At 44.3% G+C, this 20,083-nt stretch overlaps 1 pseudogene; it reads right to left on the bottom strand.

Moving 5' to 3' along the window:
- Positions 1-10,043: 10,043 nt before the first annotated feature.
- LOC132249281 (solute carrier family 7 member 13-like) lies at positions 10,044-10,689 on the bottom strand (annotated as a pseudogene).
- Between the last annotated feature and the right edge of the window lie 9,394 nt (positions 10,690-20,083).

Raw genomic sequence — 20,083 nt, 5'->3', positions numbered from 1 at the left:
GAGCCCAGGCACCAGTGAGGTGCAAAAGACAGGGCTGCAGAGGGTCCAGAGAGAGGACAAGGGGGCCAAATCACAGCAGGGCCTAGACAGGACAACATCAGTGCCATCTGCGAGGCTTGGGGCATGGTAAAGGGGCAGTTGGAGCCACGCATATTTTGCAATGGGACCCACAAGGGGTCCGGGACCCATGGAGTTCAGGGAAGTCCATCAGGACCGTGCCCAAGTAGACTTAAAGGCAGCCTCCCTACTCAGTACCATCACATCAAGATGTGGCGAGTGAGAATAGAGCGTGCCCAGCGAGCCAAATTGGCACTGTCGAGTGGACCTAGGGGTAACATGGTCATCCTTGAGGACCCCATCCCATAACAGTATCTAATCATCAGAGGACAGAGGATCAGGTTCCGCCTTCTGATAGGAGTAAAGGGACCAAAAAAACCCAAACTCTGTTAAGACCTTTTAAATCTCCCTGGGTTTTCTCAGGGTGTGCCACACATTCAGTTCTAGCTTCTGTTGTTTACAAATATCACTACATTTGTAGTGTACACATTTAAATGCTTCTTCCATTTTCCCAGAAAGCAAAATGCTTAGCATGCCCTTCTACTTCAGCTATGTCTCTGATTGCCTATTATATATTAATTATTAGATCAAAGACCTGCTAAATGACAGCTTTGAGACATTTCAACATAAATGTATAATTTATTTTAATAAGATGTGTTGTGTATCTGTGCACCTTATTTTAAAATAGAATTTTAAAAGGCTCCAGGCAATCATTTTTAATTTATTTTATTGAAATGAAATTTACACAAACACTGTAGCAGATAAACAAAACTACAAAGCCTTCAAACCCATAAGTCCTAATAGGCAAGTTATTTCAGAATATCAAATTTATACTGGAACCAGAAAACACATTTATCTACTTGTATTGCTATACATTCAGTATATATTGAACTTAAATTTTATTTCCATTATACTGAACAGATATACAATCCCTATCCCATTTACCAATTTTACTTGTTCAAAAGATGTTAACTATGCATGTAAGACTCAGTCCTGCAAGGTACTCAGTGTTGTGAATGACTGCTAAGTACAACCAAGCCTTTAAGCATATGCTTAACTTTAAACATATAGATTCATAGATTCATAGATGTTAGGGTCGGAAGGGACCTCAATAGATCATTGAGTCCGACCCCCTGCATAGGCAGGAAAGAGTGCTGGGTCTAGATGACCCCAGCTAGATGCTCATCTAACCTCCTCTTGAAGACCCCCAGGGTAGGGGAGAGCACCACCTCCCTTTGGAGCCCGTTCCAGACCTTGGCCACTCGAACTGTGAAGTTCTTCCTAATGTCCAATCTAAATCTGCTCTCTGCTAGCTTGTGGCCATTATTTCTTGTAACCCCCAGGGGTGCCTTGGTGAATAAATCCTCACCAATTCCCTTCTGTGCCCCCGTGATGAACTTATAGGCAGCCACAAGGTCGCCTCTCAACCTTCTCTTGCGGAGGCTGAAAAGGTCCAGTTTCTCTAGTCTCTCCTCGTAGGGCTTGGTCTGCAGGCCCTTAACCATACAAGTGGCCCTTCTCTGGACCCTCTCCAGGTTATCCGCATCCCTCTTGAAGTGCGGTGCCCAGAATTGCACGCAGTACTCCAATTGCGGTCTGACCAGCGCCTGATAGAGGGGAAGTATCACCTCCTTGGACCTATTCGTCATGCATCTGCTGATGCATGATAAAGTGCCATTGGCTTTTCTGATGGCTTCGTCACACTGCCGACTCATGTTCATCTTAGAGTCCACTAGGACTCCAAGATCCCTTTCCACTTCCGTGCCACCCAGCAGGCCATTCCCTAGGCTGTAGGTGTGCTGGACATTTTTCCTCCCTAGGTGCAGCACTTTGCATTTCTCCTTGTTGAACTGCATTCTGTTGTTTTCTGCCCACTTGTCCAACCTGTCCAGGTCTGCTTGCAGCTGTTCCCTGCCCTCCGGCGTGTCCACTTCTCCCCATAGCTTTGTGTCATCTGCAAACTTGGACAGAGTACACTTTACTCCCTCATCCAAGTGGCTGATGAAGACATTAAAGAGTATCGGTCCAAGGACCAAGCCCTGCAGGACCCCACTGCCCACACCCTTCCAGGTCGAAGCCGACCCATCCACCACGACTCTCTGGGTGCGACCCTCCAGCCAATTCGCCACCCACCGGACTGTGTAGTCATCCAAGTCACAGCCTCTTAACTTGTTCACCAGTATGGGGTGGGATACCGTATCAAAGGCCTTCCTGAAGTCTAAGTATACGACATCCACCCCTCCTCCTGTGTCCAGGTGTTTCGTAACCTGGTCATAAAAAGAGACCAGATTGGTCAGGCACGATCTGCCTGCCACGAACCCGTGCTGGTTTCCCCTCAGCATAATTTGTCCTGCCGGGCTCTCGCATATGTGAGCCTTGATAATTTTTTCAAAGACTTTGCCAAGGATGGAGGTGAGACTGACTGGCCTATAGTTGCCCGGGTCCTCCTTCCTCCCCTTCTTGAAAATGGGGACCACATTGGCCCTTTTCCAGTCCTCTGGGACTTGGCCCGTGCGCCACGAGCGTTCAAATATTCCCGCCGGTGGCTCTGCAATGATGTCGGCCAGTGCCTTCAGCACCCTCAGATGGAGCTCATCTGGGCCTGCCGACTTAAAGGCATCCAGTTCTTCCAAGTGACTGCACCATCTCAGGGTCTACGCATGGAAGTCTGGCGCCTTGCTGCTGCCTCTCTACAACCCCAGTGAGAGACTTGTCGTGCCCCTCACTTAGGAACACTGAGGCAAAGAACTCGTTGAGGAGTTCAGCCTTGTCCCCCCTGTCCGTCACCAATTGTTTCTGCCCATTTAGCAGGGGTCCTATTCCTCCCTGGGCCTTCCTTTTACTCCCTATATATCTAAAAAACAATTTCTTGTTGTCCTTTACTTGGGATGCCATCCTCAGCTCCATGGTAGCTTTGGCCCGTCTAACTGCCTCCCTACAAGCACGAGCAGAGGAGGTATATTCGTCTTTGGTGATCTCTCCCTGTTTCCACTTTTTATGTGCTCCCCTTTTGGCCCTTAGGCTGCCCTGGATTTCTGCGGTCAGCCAGGAAAGCCTCCTGGCCCCTTTCCCTCTTTTACCCCGCATGGGGATCGTCTCGCTTTGTGCCCGAAGGATCGTTTCCTTAAGGCACAGCCACCCTTCTTGGGCTCCCATCATTTCAAAACTCCTACTCTGCAGTGCGTCCTTGACTAATCGCCTGAGTTCATTTAAATCAGCCTTCCTGAAGTCTAGCACTTTCACCCTACTAGTTACCTTACCCTATGGAATATGAATATTCCAGTGAAACTAAACTTCTTGACTGATTATTTTAATCCCAATGGGATCACTGACAACCTTATATTTCAATACCTGCTTAATTAACTGTTTTGCAGATCCATCTTAGAACCTATGTTTCCCTTCATGATTCCTACTCCCTGGGTCAAAGAATTTCCTGAATGGTAGCAGCACAGGGTTTAAGCATTTGATCTTAGTCATATTTACAGTCAGCAGATCCATCAGCAGGAGAGACTTCCAGCAGGAGTTGTAAATAAAAAGTAATTTTACCAACAAAACCAAAGCATAATTTAAAATGTACAAAAGGCAGGTAAATAAGAAGGCTTCCCAGCATAAAAATAAAAGCATATATATACTGCATCTTTGGAAACCAGATTATAGGAGCCAAAACTAAGAATAAAGAAATTGCCACCACCACAAGGGCTACTAGTAGAAACACCTGCAAGAAACATACAAAGACTTTTTTGAGAAAGTATTATTTGCAATAAATATAAAATACATGTTGCCATAATATAAGCACAGTTACTTGTGTTGTCACAACTTCCTATCGTGCCTAGCAATGTATCAACAAAAGTCAGTGACCTAAAGCTTAATCTAACAAGGAAGACATTGCCAATGTGACTGACTCGTATCATCTCATGGTTTCCCTATACTCTCCCATCTCTCTGTAACTTTCTCTTGTCTTCTACATAGACAGTACCATACCTGGGCTCCTGGCAGTCCCAGGTGAACTTTTAGTATTGGGCCCCCCTCCACCAAATAATGATAATAATAATTGGACAATGAAAAAAATACCATTTTTGGGCCCCCTTTCTTTCCGGGCCCTGGGCAGCCGCCTGGTTCATCCATGCCTGTGTCCATCACTGTACATAGTCTGGAAGCTGTTTGGGGCAGGGACCATCTTTTGTTCTGTGTTTGTACAGGGCCTAGCATAATGGATCTTGATATAGGATTGGAGTTCTAGGTACTAGAGAAATACAGATAATAATAAACAATAGTGAACTCTCATTTTATAATTGCTGTTCAATCTAGATGTTTTATAACTTTTACCCTATATCCATGACCTAGGAAATGTGTTACTATATTTTATAATAGGTTTCTATTTACCTTGTATGGTCGGTGCAGAGTAGGTTCCCAGAGTACAAATTAGGCTAGCACAAGTCAGTCCAATCATCAGCCACATGGAAAATCCAAAGTAATTTGTTAAAGCAATGAGATCAGAGGGGATAATAAAAATGGAAACAATGATAGTTGAAAAAATCATGGCTGGAGCTGGAGTCATTTAGTTGCATTTATACGGAATGCAGCACTACCCAGCCAACTTGGAAAGACATACTACAATCCTGGACCTATATCCTTATCAAGTATAAATGGGCACAGTTTCCTTGACTACTAGAACCACACAACTTACATCTCTTGAGAATGTGCCCAGCATAAAAATTTGAATTATTTGAGTTTAAAATTTATTTGTAGGTGTTTTGTGTCTTAATCTGCAGATTCATAGTTTTCATAGATTTTGTGGGGAATTAGGAGGGGAAGAAGCCGGGGTAAAGAGTGGGAGGCATTGCTCTCCATGTTACGGAGCAATACATGTCTTCTGTAATCAAGATGGGATCAGAAGAGGGACAAATTGAGGTACTGTGGGTCAGAATACAAGGGGATCGGGGTGGAAAGAGACTTAGTAGTGGGGGTCTGTTATAGACTGCCACACCAGAAGGAAGAGATAGACCTAGAATTCTCAAGGCAACTCTCAGAGGCAGTACACTCAAGGGAAATGGTCATCATGGGTGATCTAAACTACCCTGATATCTGCTGGGAGGTACAATCACCTAGATCTGAGTAGCTATTCAAGTAGATTCTTAACCTGCATACAGGACGTTCACCTAACACAGGAGGTATACAGTCTCACTAGGGGAGATGCCTTACGGGACTTGGTATTTGCTACAGGGGATGATCTGGTGGGAGATCTGCAGATAGAGGGTAACCTAAGGGATAGTAACCACCAATTGTTGGAATTCACTATCTGGTGAACAGTGGGAAAGATATCTAGTACGGCAGAAGTGCTAGATTTCAGAAAGTCCAATTTCAATGAGCTCAGGAGTTTAGTAAGTGAGGTACTGAGGAACAAGATCATTGGTGAGATGAGAGTACAGGAAAGGTGGTCATTTCTCAAAGGAAATATCCTTATTGCACAGAAGTGGACTATCCCACTGCCCATCAAGGTGGGGAAAAGTGCCAAGAAACCCTCTTGGCTGAACAGGGAAAGCCAGGAAAGCCTAGGGGTAAAAAAAGAGGCACACAAACTGTGAAATCAGGGGATAGCCACCAAAGAGGAATATACCTACTTGGCTCGTACTTGAAGGGAGTCAGTTAGAAAGGCCAAAGCAACAATGAAACTCAGGCTGGCAACAAAAATATCTGTTTACTACTCTTAAATCTGAGCCTGATTAAGCTTTAACAAGTTTAATGTGCTTTAACAGGCGCATTTTCCTATTATTTAAAAATAAATCTTTCATAAAGTACTGTCAAGTGAACCAAGTAAATGCAATGAAAAAAATCCAGGATTTTCCCCCTCCTAATCTCTTTAATTTGTTGTAATATCAGTAGTTACTTGAAAAAAATGCATAAAAATATTCAAAGAGAAATGTATCTTAAAGGGTATTCCTTTTAATTAAGTATTTTCTTCCATGGGCAACAACATTTAGAATGACAAATAAAAGGGGCTTCCTGAGTTTTGAGAGACATAATAAGATAGAGCAGCTTCGGAGTATCAAGGAATGAACTATCAGGCTATGATGCCTCCTGAAGCAAAGGATTGAAAAATCTAACAGAGGAGGGGGAAAAGAAGATGCATTCACTGACTCTCCAACTCTCTACAGTGGAAGGCTGGAACCATAAAGAATGAAGGGATAACATGCTTTCAAATAATGCATTATTTTCCTGGTAACTAAATGGAGAAAGCATTTACTAACTCTTCACCAAGTATAAATATGAGTATGTTGAGACAACTATGCCTTTTGTGTTAAATAATTAATTCTCTACTTTTTATTAAATCTTGGTTTATTAATCTTCTCTAAATTAAAAATTTCACCAAGTCCCATCTCTGAAGAAAACCCCACAAGCAACCCCACAGACAGGGACTTAAGGAAAAGTATTTCTAGGACCTATGTGTTATGGTAGTGTTGGAATGATGGTCCAGAAAAACTGCAAGGAGCAAAGATTTTGTAAGTGATATCTTTTATTGGACTAACTGTATAGTTGGGAGGGTCATAAACAAGCTTTTGGGTACCACTGTAGCCTTCCTCAGAAAGCTTGTCTATGTTCCTTCCAACTATATGGTGAATCCAATAAGAGATATCACCCACAGAAATCCTTGCTTCTTGCATTTCTAGAACGTAGGCATTTTGTATTCATCTCAGTCAGTTAGAAAGGACTTGGATAGAAGGCTCTGCCTTACTATATTCTGTGCAGCAAGTTACAAAATGCATATACCATATTTTCTCACATACCACATGCCCCCTAATTAGACATAAACCTTGTTTTTGGGAAAGCAGAATGAAGGGAAAATGCTTTTTTCCAGTGATGGCTGCATAAAGGAGGGGCAGAACCTAATCTTCAATGGACTTACCTTCCTTTTCCTGCCTACCAAAAGCTGAAACCCTAGCTGCTGCTGCAGATTTGTTTCCATGGGTAGATCCATGATATTGAAAAGAGCTAAGGAGTCTCCAGAGCTCTAAAATAGGAGAAGAGGGACCAGAAGCAGCTAGCAGGCAGTAAAAATTACCCAAAGAAAGTTTAGCTTGATTAGTGGAACATCACAGCCATAAAAAGGAGAGAAAAAGAGAAAATTGGTAACAACTGTGGCATGAAGAGCAATGAGCCATTAAGCCAACTGACTCCCTCAGGTGCCTGAATAGAAATGCCACTGCTTCTGCCTGGTGGAGCAGGAATCAAAGCAGGGTCCTTCTATTCCAGGCAGAAAAATCATCTTCCTGCTTCAGACACACCCCAGGTTAAGACAGTGGGGGCTAATTTTTTTAGGAAAAGGTGTGTATGGCATGTAAGTATAGTACATGGTTAATTCATAAAAAAGAGAGAGAGAGATCAAGGTAGCTTACAAGTAGTGGGATGAAAGTGACTTATTAGTTCATGGCGCACACAGGGCTCATCCAGACAAGCACGGTTGTACGTTATGTGGCACTGCAAACATGTTTGCAGCGCCACATACTGCACAGTCTAGAGTTTTCCATGCTGCAAGGGCACACTGCCCAAGTGTGTGCTGCTCCATTTTTTTTCCCATGGTTTTTTTTTGACCCCTGCATATCCTAACAATAATAATATAATAATAATAATATCCTGAGAAAGTCCTAATAGGCTTTCAAATTCTAGTGTTGTTCAATAGCTATATATTTGGATGCCCCCGTTGGGCTTCATATAGATGATCGCTGATGGCCTTTGAGAATTCAACCGACCCTGTCCACGGGGTGTGTCCCCGGAATCTATGGGTCAGGTTGCGCTCCACCCTGAGGGAAGCCCTGACAGCCACCTGCCATGGTTTGATTCTCTATGTTCCCGTAGTGGGGGTTCCTCCTGAAGTTCCTCGCTAATCTTGGTATCACCTGTCGGAGGCATTCTTGGGGCTCCATCTCCCCTACACCCCAGCCAAGCACCAACCTTCCGGGCCGCTGGATGGTGGATCTTCAGCCTGCTCCTCAGCTCACCTATTCCTGATGACTGCAGGGCGTACAATTATCTCTGCCTTCGCACTCGCCCCTCCTCTGAGGCTCTTGGCCAATCTGGCCTCAATTTTCTCCATGGCCTGGACCCACAGAGGGTCTTTCCTGGGTCGCCCTCCATGCACCCTCCAAGATAGAGTAGGTCAGAGAAAAAAAAAAAAAGAAGAAGAAGGAAAAAAAAGATAATGAAAGGGTCTCTCACAGGTCCACCAACTTAGACCTTCTCTGGTCCCTCAACATCATCCCTCTTTTCCTTGGCTGTCCTGCCAATCAAGGTGGTGGGCCCCACCAGTGTGGGGAAAGCCCCTCTCAAGGGATCTCTGTCTTGCCCCTACCAGGGCTGTCAACCTCCCTGGGATATTGGCTGTGGAGCACCCTTACTCTTCAGCATCCCTGCTGCCTCTCCCAGCAATAAAAGCAGCTGATAAACTGTGCCAGTGGCCCTCCTCAGCATGGCTCACTCTCCCCTGTGGGAGGTAAGTATTTCTTCCTTTCAGGGCTCTTTCCTCCTTTCCTCAGGCAAGTCGCCCCTGCCTTGGGTCCCACTGTGGGAGGCCATTCCAGTGCCTCCATTTTTATTCCCCTTGGACACTGGGGAAAAAAATTGCTTTTGCCTGGACCACAGTTTCAAGCTAGAAATAACCAGCTCAGAGACTGCCCCTTTTAAAACATTAACTATTTTTCACATTTTCTATGCTGATCTTTGTTACTTTTAATTTGTTTAATGTTTGACTAATGAGAAAGAACTAAACATATAGAGAATGTTAAAGAACAGAAACTCATAACATGAAGCTTGATCCTGCAAAACATTTGGGTAATCATTAGACTAGCTTCAGTGTTCAAGACTGGATAAATTCCCATTAACATTGCTTGCTCTGAAGCTATTATGGAATCTTGTCATGATAATTGCTCTTATTAATGAATGACATATGTGGCACCATATATTAAGTAAATCACTGAATATATTACTAAGCAATGGGAGGATTTTAAATGCTTAAAAACAGTATTTTAAAAAGGGTACAGAAAAGTGTTTATACTATTTCCTTTACTCTTTTCCTTTATTCTCTAAGAACTGTGTTGCTAGGGAAATCAATAGCTCTGGTTTACTACCAAATAGATATATTTTTAAAGATTTTATTTTAAATGTAATGATTTGTCCATGCACTAATAGAAAAATACCCTTTAGTAAGATAATGGTCTGCACTTTGTGTGGCTGAAGCACTCAGTCTTTCCTATGTGATATACACATTGCCTCCACCCCACCCCACTACGAGTAACACTCTCTTGTATATAATTGCAATGACATTAAAAAAGGGGATAATCAGCATTTCAGGTGTGAAAGTTCTGTATGCATGATAGATTTAAATTAGAAGCTTTGCTTTCCGTTTCAATCCAAATTTAAATATATGTTTGGTTCCAGAGACATCAAATATAGTTACAGTATTAAAGCAAACAAGTTCCATGTATGAAGGCAACCCACTTTTACCAATGGAATCTAATAAGATCCTTGTAAATAGCTAGGATTTTAAGACAAATGTCTTTATAAATATTATTTTCACAGGAAGACTAGTTATATCAGGGGTAGGCAATTATTTTGGCTAGAGAGCCACTTAATTAGTTTTGGTGTCCTCTTGAAGGACAAGTCTCTCTCTCTCTTTCCTCCTCCCCAGAGCTGTAGCAGACCCCAATCCTCTCTTTCCCTCTCTCTCTTTCCTCCTCCCTCCTTCCTTCCCCCCTGCCCAGAGCTGTAGCATGCCCTAATGCCCAGCCATGACCCAGAACCTCCTGGCCCCATCCACAGCTTATGTCACCACCTACCCGGCATGGCAGCAGCAGCCTCAGGTGGGCACCGGCATCAACTGTGCACATCACATGTCCAGCATGTTCAGATGAGCATCAGGGTGTCCACCCTGGTCCACAGCTGATGCCTCCCCATCAGCACTGAGTGGAAGCAGTCCCACCCACCTAGCACAGTGCAAACTGTCCCGCCTGCCTGCCCGGCACCACGTGGTGGGATAAATACATTCAGTTGTTAGGTCAGATCTGGCCTGTGGGCCATATTTTGCCCACCTGAGTTATGTTAACATTGCCTGAATGTGAGAAAGGCTGCTAAAAATATATTTTTAAAAATAGCTACCTGACATGTAATTGAGGGGCCACCAACCACCATATGCATATAATCCTTGGAAAAAAGCTTCTGCAATCCGTGATGCATCAGGAACTTCTGAACTAAAAGCATTCTTAAACCTTGCCAAATTCTCCTTTCTTCCTCTAACCAGCAGGACAATGCCATCTATAGCAATTACAGATAAAGCCACCATCTTCAACAGTGTGAAAACAGCCATTTTGATGTTGCATCCATTCAGAATCCCCAGACACCAAAGAACAGCCAAAGCCAAGCATTTTTTAGCAGCTCTGGTACAGGACAGGCACCAAAGGTTGAGTGGCATATTCTGCAAAAAAACAAGGCTCGGGCAGCATTTGATGCTGGCTTTGTAAAGATCGCTGTCCAGATAAAGATGAAAGCAGGTGGAGATCCAAGTGCTATCTTTATGTGACTGTATTCTCCTCCAGAGAACAGTAGTGCAGTCCCCAGCTCTGCGTAACAGAGGGAACCCATCAGAGATATTACTCCACTGGCAGTCCAGATGCATAGCGCAACACCCACGTTAAGTAAAGAATACTGTAGCACTCCTGTAGGAGACACAAAGATCCCTGCACCAACTATGGTGCCAATTATAAAACTCACCCCATCAAAATATCCTATTGTCCTTTTGAGTTGCATCCCATTGTTTTCATTTCTTTTCTCTTCTTTGAGATGGTCACAACTTCCTTTTCCCATTTTCTCAGTCTTTTCGCAGTTAAGATCTATGACTGTAGAGGTTTGAGAATGCTCTTCTGCCTCACTTGTTTTCATTAGGAAATAGTCATGATCTTACTTGCCAGTGAAAGGCTATCTTGGTGAATCTTGGCTTAGTCATTCAAAGGAAAAAGCTTATTCTGTTTTTTTGATGCTTTAATCATATGAAGATAATTAACCAAGTCCTATGAGAAATGCTGGCAGCTCTTCATGTAGCATATAGCTATTCAATTATGTAAGGGGGCTTCCCATGCTGCCCAGAGTCATGTCACCTCCCGGCTGGAACAGCAGTATCTCATTGTAATAGATCACCTGCCATGCCTTCGATGTTATGGAAGATATGCCTAGACACTACTGAGAGGCAACTGAGAATGGTTATGGACTCAGAATGTCTGCAGTTCTTCACAGGGCTCCACCATCTCCATACCCTGTTCTCACCACATCTGATATTCCGGGCACTGTTGATTGTCTCTAAGGTTTGTTACTATCTTTACTTGAAGGATCTTGACTAAGGTCCTTGCCTAAGTGGCTGCTTGCCCCTTTCTTCCCTGCATGGATCCCAAGACAGCTACCTCTTTCTCTAGTTCTCCTCTCATCACCCTCTTGTGACTGGGGTCCTCTCTCTCTTTTCTTCTTCCTCTTTTGGGAGAGTAAGGTCACCTTCACCTTCCTCTTCTTTTAGGTCCCCAGAGCGGTTCCCTTCACGCCCCAGAATCAGACTCACTAGTTGCTCAAGCTTCTTTGTTGGTTCCCATTCTCACCTGGACCTCATCTGGTAAGTAGCAGGGTCAGAGCTTACCCTTTGGTCTTCTACTCATTCGCCTTCACCTGCTTGATCTCTCCTCTTCTCTCCCTCTCTCCTCTGCTTTCTTTCTTCTTCTGCCTCTCTCAGGATGCTCCCTCGGCATCCCTTAAATCTCCCTCTCTTCAGCTGTGTCCCCTGTGGCAGTTCCCTATTGGCTGCCTGCCTGACCCAGCTGTTCCTTCTTTGCTCACTGGTGTAGTAGTTCTTTCTTTCTCTTTGTTCTTTTCCCACACTAGTCCTTTCCCTCCATGCTTGGATTCCAGTGGCTGGGTCTGCCACAGCAGCCTTTGATCTGCTGTGGCCCCAGCCGGCTTCTCCACTTGTCCGGATCGCGATGGGGTTTGCCATGGCTCCTCCAACTCCAGGAGGTAAGTTTCCCTTCTTTAGCCCTTCCTGATTCTGTTTATGACAGGGTGCTTCAGGCAACCGGTCACAACATAATATACTTGAGTTAACTGTGTAGTCATGGCAGCCAAGATCTCAGTGCTGGCAAGCTGTATTAGTACTTCCTAGGATCCCAGGCAGGAACCAACTGTTATTGGTACCCAACAGAAAAGCTACCTAACAGAAAGCTAGCTGAGGAGGACTGCATAAGCTGCATTCATTCTCTATGTGACTACAGTGTAGACATATCCATAGAGAAGTAAACTAAGTTATTGTCTCATGCGTGAAGTATATATGAAATAATATGAAACTCTATTAAATGATGTAATTAAGTTGGCCTGTACAGCTTTAACCCAACTCCCTTCTCCATATGGATTATGACATTATTGTTAATTGCATGATCACACACTATTATGTCTACATCTAGTGCACAGTTGGACAGTCCCCAGTACTGACTTAAGGCACAGCTGTCCCAGCTGCCTGCGGAAAGTTCGGGATTGAGAGTATGGTCGGAGGTAGAAAGGTAAGGAAGGTTTATTGACTTAACAAAAACACAACTACGCGTAGCAACAAGACAAACAATGACAGACAAGAAAAATTCACATCAGTAACTTTTCAGCAGTCCCCTCCGATGCCTGATGTATGACAAGTTTCTCTTTCCACAAAGCTCAGCGAAGTCAGGTGTCCCCAATCAGCCCTGTCCGAAAGGTACTGGGAAGAATCCTGATATTCAGTCCTTGGGCTCCTCAAGATCCACGGGCCCGCTGACCCAGGTCAACAGCTAATTAATCCCTTCACAGAGCTGTATCTTCCTTCTGAATGATTTCCAGATGTTTCAGCCAATTTATAACTTCTGAACTGCGCTGATAACTTACAGCCACTCAGGTTCTTTTACTTCAACTGTCCTTAGACTGACCAATAGCAGTATAAGCCTTGCATTCTTTTAATAAGGTTAATTTTAACTATGACACAGGGTATTACTACTTCAAGGCTTTGCTAAATTTACTAGGCCTTACTTTATGCAAGGCCTTACTACATCTTAAACTTTAACTAGGCTCTTAGCAACAATATATAGCTTAATATTTAAACAGATACAGAAAAACACTTGGTCTAATCTTCATAGACCCTTCAGCAAGCACCTTTATCACACAGACAATTTTCAGCTGTCACACACAGCAACCTTGATTCTGACATTTCCTAATCTTTGATTGCTTGACTTTGCAGCCTCCTTTTTCTTTTCATCATCATTGGCAATCCCTTGAGGTTGAGGGTGATTGTCCTCCATGATTGTCTTATGTCTGAAGATGGCTGATGAGGCCTAGCCAAAATTGAAAGACTCTGTTGCAGCTGAGGCACATGTTTCCATGTGAGGTGAATGACTACAGGTTGTTTATTTGGTCCATGACACACTGTTTCTGCTGTTCCTGCTTTTCCAACTCCTGTTGTTATCATAATGTTTCAAAGTACTAAGATCCTTGCAGCAGACTCTTCCTCCATTTGGGGTAGTCCTTGGTGACAACCTCCCATGAGTTGATGTCAATGTTGCGTATTTTTAAGTTGGCCTTGAGGACATCCTTGAAACGCTTTCTCTGCCGTCCTCTTGAGCACATGCCTTGACTGAGCTGGGAAAATAAAACTTGCTTTGGGAATCTGAAGTTGGACATCCAGATGATGTGGGCAGCCCAGCAAAGTTGATGTTGGATAATCATTGCCTTCATGCTTCTGGTGTTTTTTTGCAAGAGGACACTAACTTTGGTACATCTGTCTTCTCAATGTATTTCAAGGATCATCTGCAGGCAGCGTTTATGGTACTTCTTCTGTGTGTTGTCCACATTTCAGTGCTGTACAATAAGCTGGGGATCATGACTGCTTGATAAACCGTGAGCTTGGTTTTGGATCTAATGTTGAAATCTTTGAACACCCATTTCCTCAGATATCCGAAGGCCGCACTTGGACATTTGAGGCGATACTGGATTTCTTCGTCACCAGCCTTCTGAGAGAGATGGCTTCTGAGGCATGCAGAATATTCAACATTCACCAGAGTCTCACCATGAATCTGAATTACCAAAGCTGGGGACTGCTTATTAAGAGCTTGTTGATGGAGGACCTTGGTCTTCTGAATGTTAAGCAGCAGTCTCATTTTCTTGTATGCCTTAGTAAAGGTGTCGACAATTACCTGAAGGTCTGCTTCTGAGAAAGCACACACTACAGCATCATCAGCATACTGGAGCCCAATGATTGAGGTCAGGGTGGTCTTGGTTTTGGCTCAGAGTTGGCTGAGATTAAACATATTACCATCTATTCAGTGGTTTAGCTCCACTCTGACTGGAGCTAGTTAGTGGTCAGATGTAGCATCACAGTAATGAATATTGAGAAGAGTCTTGGAGATGCAGCCTTGCTTAACTCCCATCTTAACCTCAAAGGTATCTGTGATAAACCTGTTATTGAGAACCACCACTAGCATACCATTATGGAGCAAGTGAAGAATGGTGATGAATTTTGGTGGGCATCCATACTTCAAAAGGATCCTCTACAGCACTTCTCAGTTGACAGTCTAAGGCTTTCATGAGGTCAAAGGAAGCCATGTAGACTGATTTATGTTGTTTCTGACATTTTTCCTGAAGCTGCCAAGCAGCAAAGATCATGTCAGTTGTGCCTCTTGATGCCCTAAACCCACAGTGAGATTCTGGGAGGAACTATTCAGCAAGTGGAAGGAGATAGTTCAGGACAGTTCTTGCAGTGATCTTTCCTGTGGTGAACAGCAAGGAGATCCTTCTGTAATTTCCACTCTCAGACTTGTATCCTTTCTTGAAGATTGCCATGATCATGGCATTCCTGAGGTTGTCTGAAATTTCCTCATCATTCTAGATTCTTAAGATGAGGGCATGGAGCTGTAATGTGAGCTCCTCACCAGGCTGCTTGAAGATTTTGGCAGGGATTCCAGTACCTTCAGGTGCTTTGTCATTCTTCATCTGCTTGATGGCTTTCCTTAGCTCATCAAGGAGGGATTCCAAGATTGTCTCTGACTTGGTGTACAGGATGAAATTGGGAACACTCTTGTCAACAACAGAGTTGCAATTGAGAAGGTCTTCAAAATGTTCCTTACAATGGGGGTTGATGACTCCCCTTTCCATGATCAGATCTCCTCCATCTTCAGGTAGGTCCCAAAAGGTTGGTCCCTGAGTGGCTTTGGTAAGCACTGAAGAAACCATGTATATCATGGATTTCAGTGAGATGTTGCATCTCCTTTGCTTTGTCTTTCCACCTTTTGTTCTTCATATCTCAAGTCCTCCTTTGGACCTTTGCCTTGGCTTGTTGGTGACATAATTTCTTTTGCTTGGAGTTTATGTCATTCTGCCAAGCACAAAAGGCCTTGCGCTTGTGGCTGATCAACTCTTGGATCTCCTAGTCTTTTTCATCAAACCAATTGTGACGTTTCCTGTTAAAGAATCCAACTGTCTCTTTGCAAATGCTGATGACAGTGGATTTATGGGCACTCCAAGCGCTGCCAACATTTTCCCATTGTTGTTCATTGCAATTCTCCATTTTTTTGTTGAGGAAGTGATGGAAGAAGTCTCACTTGATTGGGGCCTTGAGTCCTTCAACATTGATGTTCCATCAGCATTGCTTCTGCTGCAGCTATCATTTAGGAGCCAGTTGAAATAACATAACTGAGTGGATGAGTCAGTGACTGGTCCAACAATCATCAGCTCCTAACATAGCTTGGGTGATATGGATATCTTTGTTATCCTGAGCATAAACAATGACATAGTCAATCAAGTGCCAGTGCTTGGTTTGCGGGTATTGTGGTGATGTTTTGTGCCTGTTTTTCTAGTGGACTAGGGTCTTGGTGATGGTGAGTCCATGTGCTTTGCATTTGGTCAAGAGGAGGATCCTGTCGGAATAGATCTTTCCCACTCCTTCCTTACCAATGCTTTCATTCCAGAAGTTCAAGTCCCTTCCAAATCTGGCATTGATATCTCAAAGAATGAGTCTGTCTCTTTCTAGGATGCCAGGAAGGACTTGGTCAAGGCTGACATATAATTCCTTCTTGGTATTGTCGATGGCGTCAAGAGTCAAGGCATACATGCTGATGACAGTGGTGTATTGGCTCCCTGATAGCTTAACATGGAGAGTCATGAGACATTCATTAATTCCGATAGGCCAGGGCACTCATTGAGTTGGTTTATGAGCTCATTCTTGATGGCAAAATCAGCTCCATAAAGCCATTGTTCTCCTTCCTGATTGCCCTTCCAGAAAAGGGCATAGCTGCCTCCTTGTTCTTTGAGCTGCCCATCTCTTGCTCGCTGGGTTTCGCTCAGTGCAGTAATGTCAATATTGTGTCACATGAGTTCTACAGCCGCAATTGTAGTACAGCACTCTAGGCATTCACTATTAGAATTGTCCACAAAGGTCCTAATTTTCCAGGTCCCAAAACTGAACGTGTCTCTTCACTGATTTTGACTGCAGTAAAGGTAATCCCACTGGACGCAATTATCCAGTCAGAAAAAAGGTAGTCACTAAGTTTAGGGCACCTTTTTTAGCTCCCTCCCCACATGGTGTAAGCAAAGTGGATCCTAAAGAGGGCTTTTCAGTCACAGTTACAGTTGATTACCTCATCCAAATGCTAGATAACGTCATCTAACTGCCACTTTCATGCCAGACAGTTGATAATTAGGAGTTTCTAGACATCACAACCCTGCTGCTGCCATCACTAGCTGGTTGCAAAAATACAGATCCAGAAACAATGTGCTGGAAAATCCATTTCCATGGCAGATGCCTGGGCCTGATTTCTTTTATTGCAGAGAAGCTACTGCACACCAGCTTTTGTAGTAGGAAGCCCCTTTTTCTGCCTGCCCCGCAGCATAACAAGAAGCCTCCCCTTCTATCATATAGTCCCCTCTGGACATAGATAGCAAAGGCCTCTTGCCTGCATTGCTTTCCCCTCTTTGGATATGTCTCTTCTCTTCTACCTTTTCTTCCTTCCTCCTTTCTTCTTTCCCTTTCTCACTATAAGTTATAGAATTATTTGGGTATTTTTGGTATGAGGAATTGTGTTTTATGAGATTACATAGGTGCTCTTATAGGTATAATATGGCATTTTACATTTTTTGTACATTTTGTATTTCCCCTTATTGTATTTTGGTATTTTTATCTATTTGTGTGCCATGGCATTTCCACCACTTGTATTTTATACTTTGTACTCTTGTATTTTACACTCTTTACCTTGCAACTGAATACACTCTATTTTTAAAAGTAAGTTATACCCTGTAACAATGCACCCACAGATGTGACCCCTGGGGTTGACAGCTGCTATCCAGTAGCCACCAAGGGGGACGTTCCACAAGGGCTGGCTGAAAACTGGGGAGTCACCAAAGTCTGCCAAGGACAGATAAAAGGCAGCAAAGAGTGAGCCTCAGGGGCATTCTCTTGATCTTCAACTTGACCACCACCCGATCTGTCCAGCCAGAAGGACCAGGCAGCAACCCCCTTCTGGAAGATAACACTATGTTGGAAGAAGCCTCAACCAGCCATCAACGGCAGACTACAACGCTTTTGAGTTAGGTATACCTGACACCAGTACTTCACAAATATTTGTAGCTAGCTATTGTGTGTGTGTGTATGTGTGTGTGTGTGTGTGTGTTTAAGGGGATTGACCCCAAGGTTTATGATTTGATATTTCAACCTGTCTAATAAATTAGAATTTTAAGGATCCTAACTTGGTCATTTGTAGCCAACACTTCCACATGGTTCTTGACAGAATGGGACCTTGATCCAATGGCAAGGAGGCCAAGACAATTGGAGATCTCATTCTGCTGCAGCTTTTGTTCACCTTTGCAGCCATTGAGATTCTAGCACCTTCTTCTGCCTGCTTCACCATTGAGGAGTTGTAGACCCATAGCTGGGGACTGGGCAGGCTTATAATGGTGACCTGTACTCACCACGTCACAGCACTGTCAAAGGATATATGTGGCTTTTCAGGAGAGAGAAATGACATTGCCATCTGCTGCCCCCACCATATCCTGATGGTGCTGCAACTGCTTGGTCCATAACTGCTTATTCATCAGAGTTACCACTGCTTAGTTCGAAGCTAACCTTCCCTGAAGGTTGTTTCTCTATCCACGAGCTGTAGATGCACTAGGTAGCAGTACAGCTTTGCTGCCAGAATTTTCTTTTAATACAATTTGTATATATGTATGTACGTGCACATACAATTCCCTATGCCCATGGTTCTCAACTAGGGTGTTCTGAGATCTTTTTAAGGGTATTACCCAATATTAGCACTATTAGATATAGAAACACCTACAAGTGATACACAAAATAAACCCAGAGGGTGCATCATAACAAGCACACATGTGCAGGGGCACGCATTTCCTGTAGGACAAGTAGCAGCACATATTTGTGTTGCTGCTATTTGTTGCTTGGCATGACGCTGCACGCATGATCCAGCACGCAGCGAAGTAGCCCGGGTTGGGAGAGGAGGCTGGGTTGTGTGGGCCCTAGCAGGCTTACCTGGGTTCCGGGGGGCCTCCCAGGACAGAAGTGGCACTGAGCCAGCTACTCGGAGCCTGGTCAGCAGCCAGAGTGTGGTTCTGTTGGCATTTTTCCTCATCAGATATTAAGACTCAGCTAGACAAAGTCTTGGCTGGAATGATATAGTTGAGGATGGCCCTGCTTTGAGCAGGGGGTTGGACTAGATGACCTGCTGAGTTCCTTTCCAACCTTAATTTTCTCTGATTCTATGATTCCTGTTGGACAGCAAGGATATAAAGAGGTGTGTATGTTCCAGAATGGGCTGCTTGCAGTCTAGCATATGAAAATGGCACTGGTGCAATTGTCAGCCAAATAAAAAGCCAGTTAGCAAATGCCTACCATTCCCCTCCCTCCCTTCCCCCCTGCCAGACTTGCTAAACTCTGATTAACTGGAAGTTCACCTTTAACTAAAGCTCTCCATACTCTTCATAATGCAATGAGCCACAGCTTTTAAAGAGCAGATCTAGACCCCGGCATGAGTCCTTGCCTTCAAGAACAGCCATGCACAAATGAGACAGCTCTTATTTCCAGGGGGTGTGGAGGTCGGCCAGCAGCCTTTCCAGACAAGAGGCCACAGCTAGGGAGATGCATGACTATTTGACAGATTAGTACAGTCTCTCCTTACATACAGGTGCATCCATTGGTGCAAGTGCATCAGCCTTTCAGTTTATAGCCTCAAGACAGTAAAAACTTATGCGATTGCCCAAAATTCAGGTTTGTGCAAGCACAAGCCCCCGGTATTGTCCGCTTCGCTGATTTTGGCTGGAATCTCTCAGCAGTTGAGGTTTTCCTTAAACCAGCAGTCCCCAAACTGTGGGTTGCGACCCCAAATGAGGTCTCAACATTGGCAGATGGGGTCACAGGGGTGGGAGGCTGTGGGTTGTGAGGAACTATGTTGAGGAAATGGGGCTATTTAAATAGGGTCATGATGAGGACAAGTTTGGGAAGCACTGCCTTAAAGCCTCCGCTCTTGGGTTCACATTATGGCGCAAGACTCGGCTTCTATCGCCATCCTGCCAAAGGCTGCAACACGCAGCTCCTTTAAAATAACCCCAGAAAAAGCAGAAACAAATGGGGGGGGGGGGGAGAGGATATGGTCTCATACGGATTTTATCCATCTCGTGTATATTTTCTGATACACCTGAGCATCGGGGTTCAGCACTCAGCAGCTCTGAGGTGTTAGCGCCCCTGACTGGGATGAAAGCCTTTGCAATAAGGCAGCTCTCCCTGCCCGCCCCGCGCTGGCGAGCCCACGTGAACGACCCTGCCAGGCTGCCGCTCCACAGGCAGCGGCTTCCATTACTGCTCCTACGCATGCTCAGATCCCTCGGGTGTATCCCGTCTGCAGCCTGTGAGCCCGTGTGACCACCCCTGTCACGCCAGGCTATGGGCAGCGGCTTCAACTGCTGTTGCTGCGCATGCTCAGAGCCC

This window comes from Alligator mississippiensis, chromosome 3, assembly GCF_030867095.1.
Source record: "Alligator mississippiensis isolate rAllMis1 chromosome 3, rAllMis1, whole genome shotgun sequence".
Classification (NCBI taxonomy): Eukaryota; Metazoa; Chordata; order Crocodylia; family Alligatoridae; genus Alligator; species Alligator mississippiensis.
This window is presented reverse-complemented; position numbering and strand designations above follow the sequence as displayed.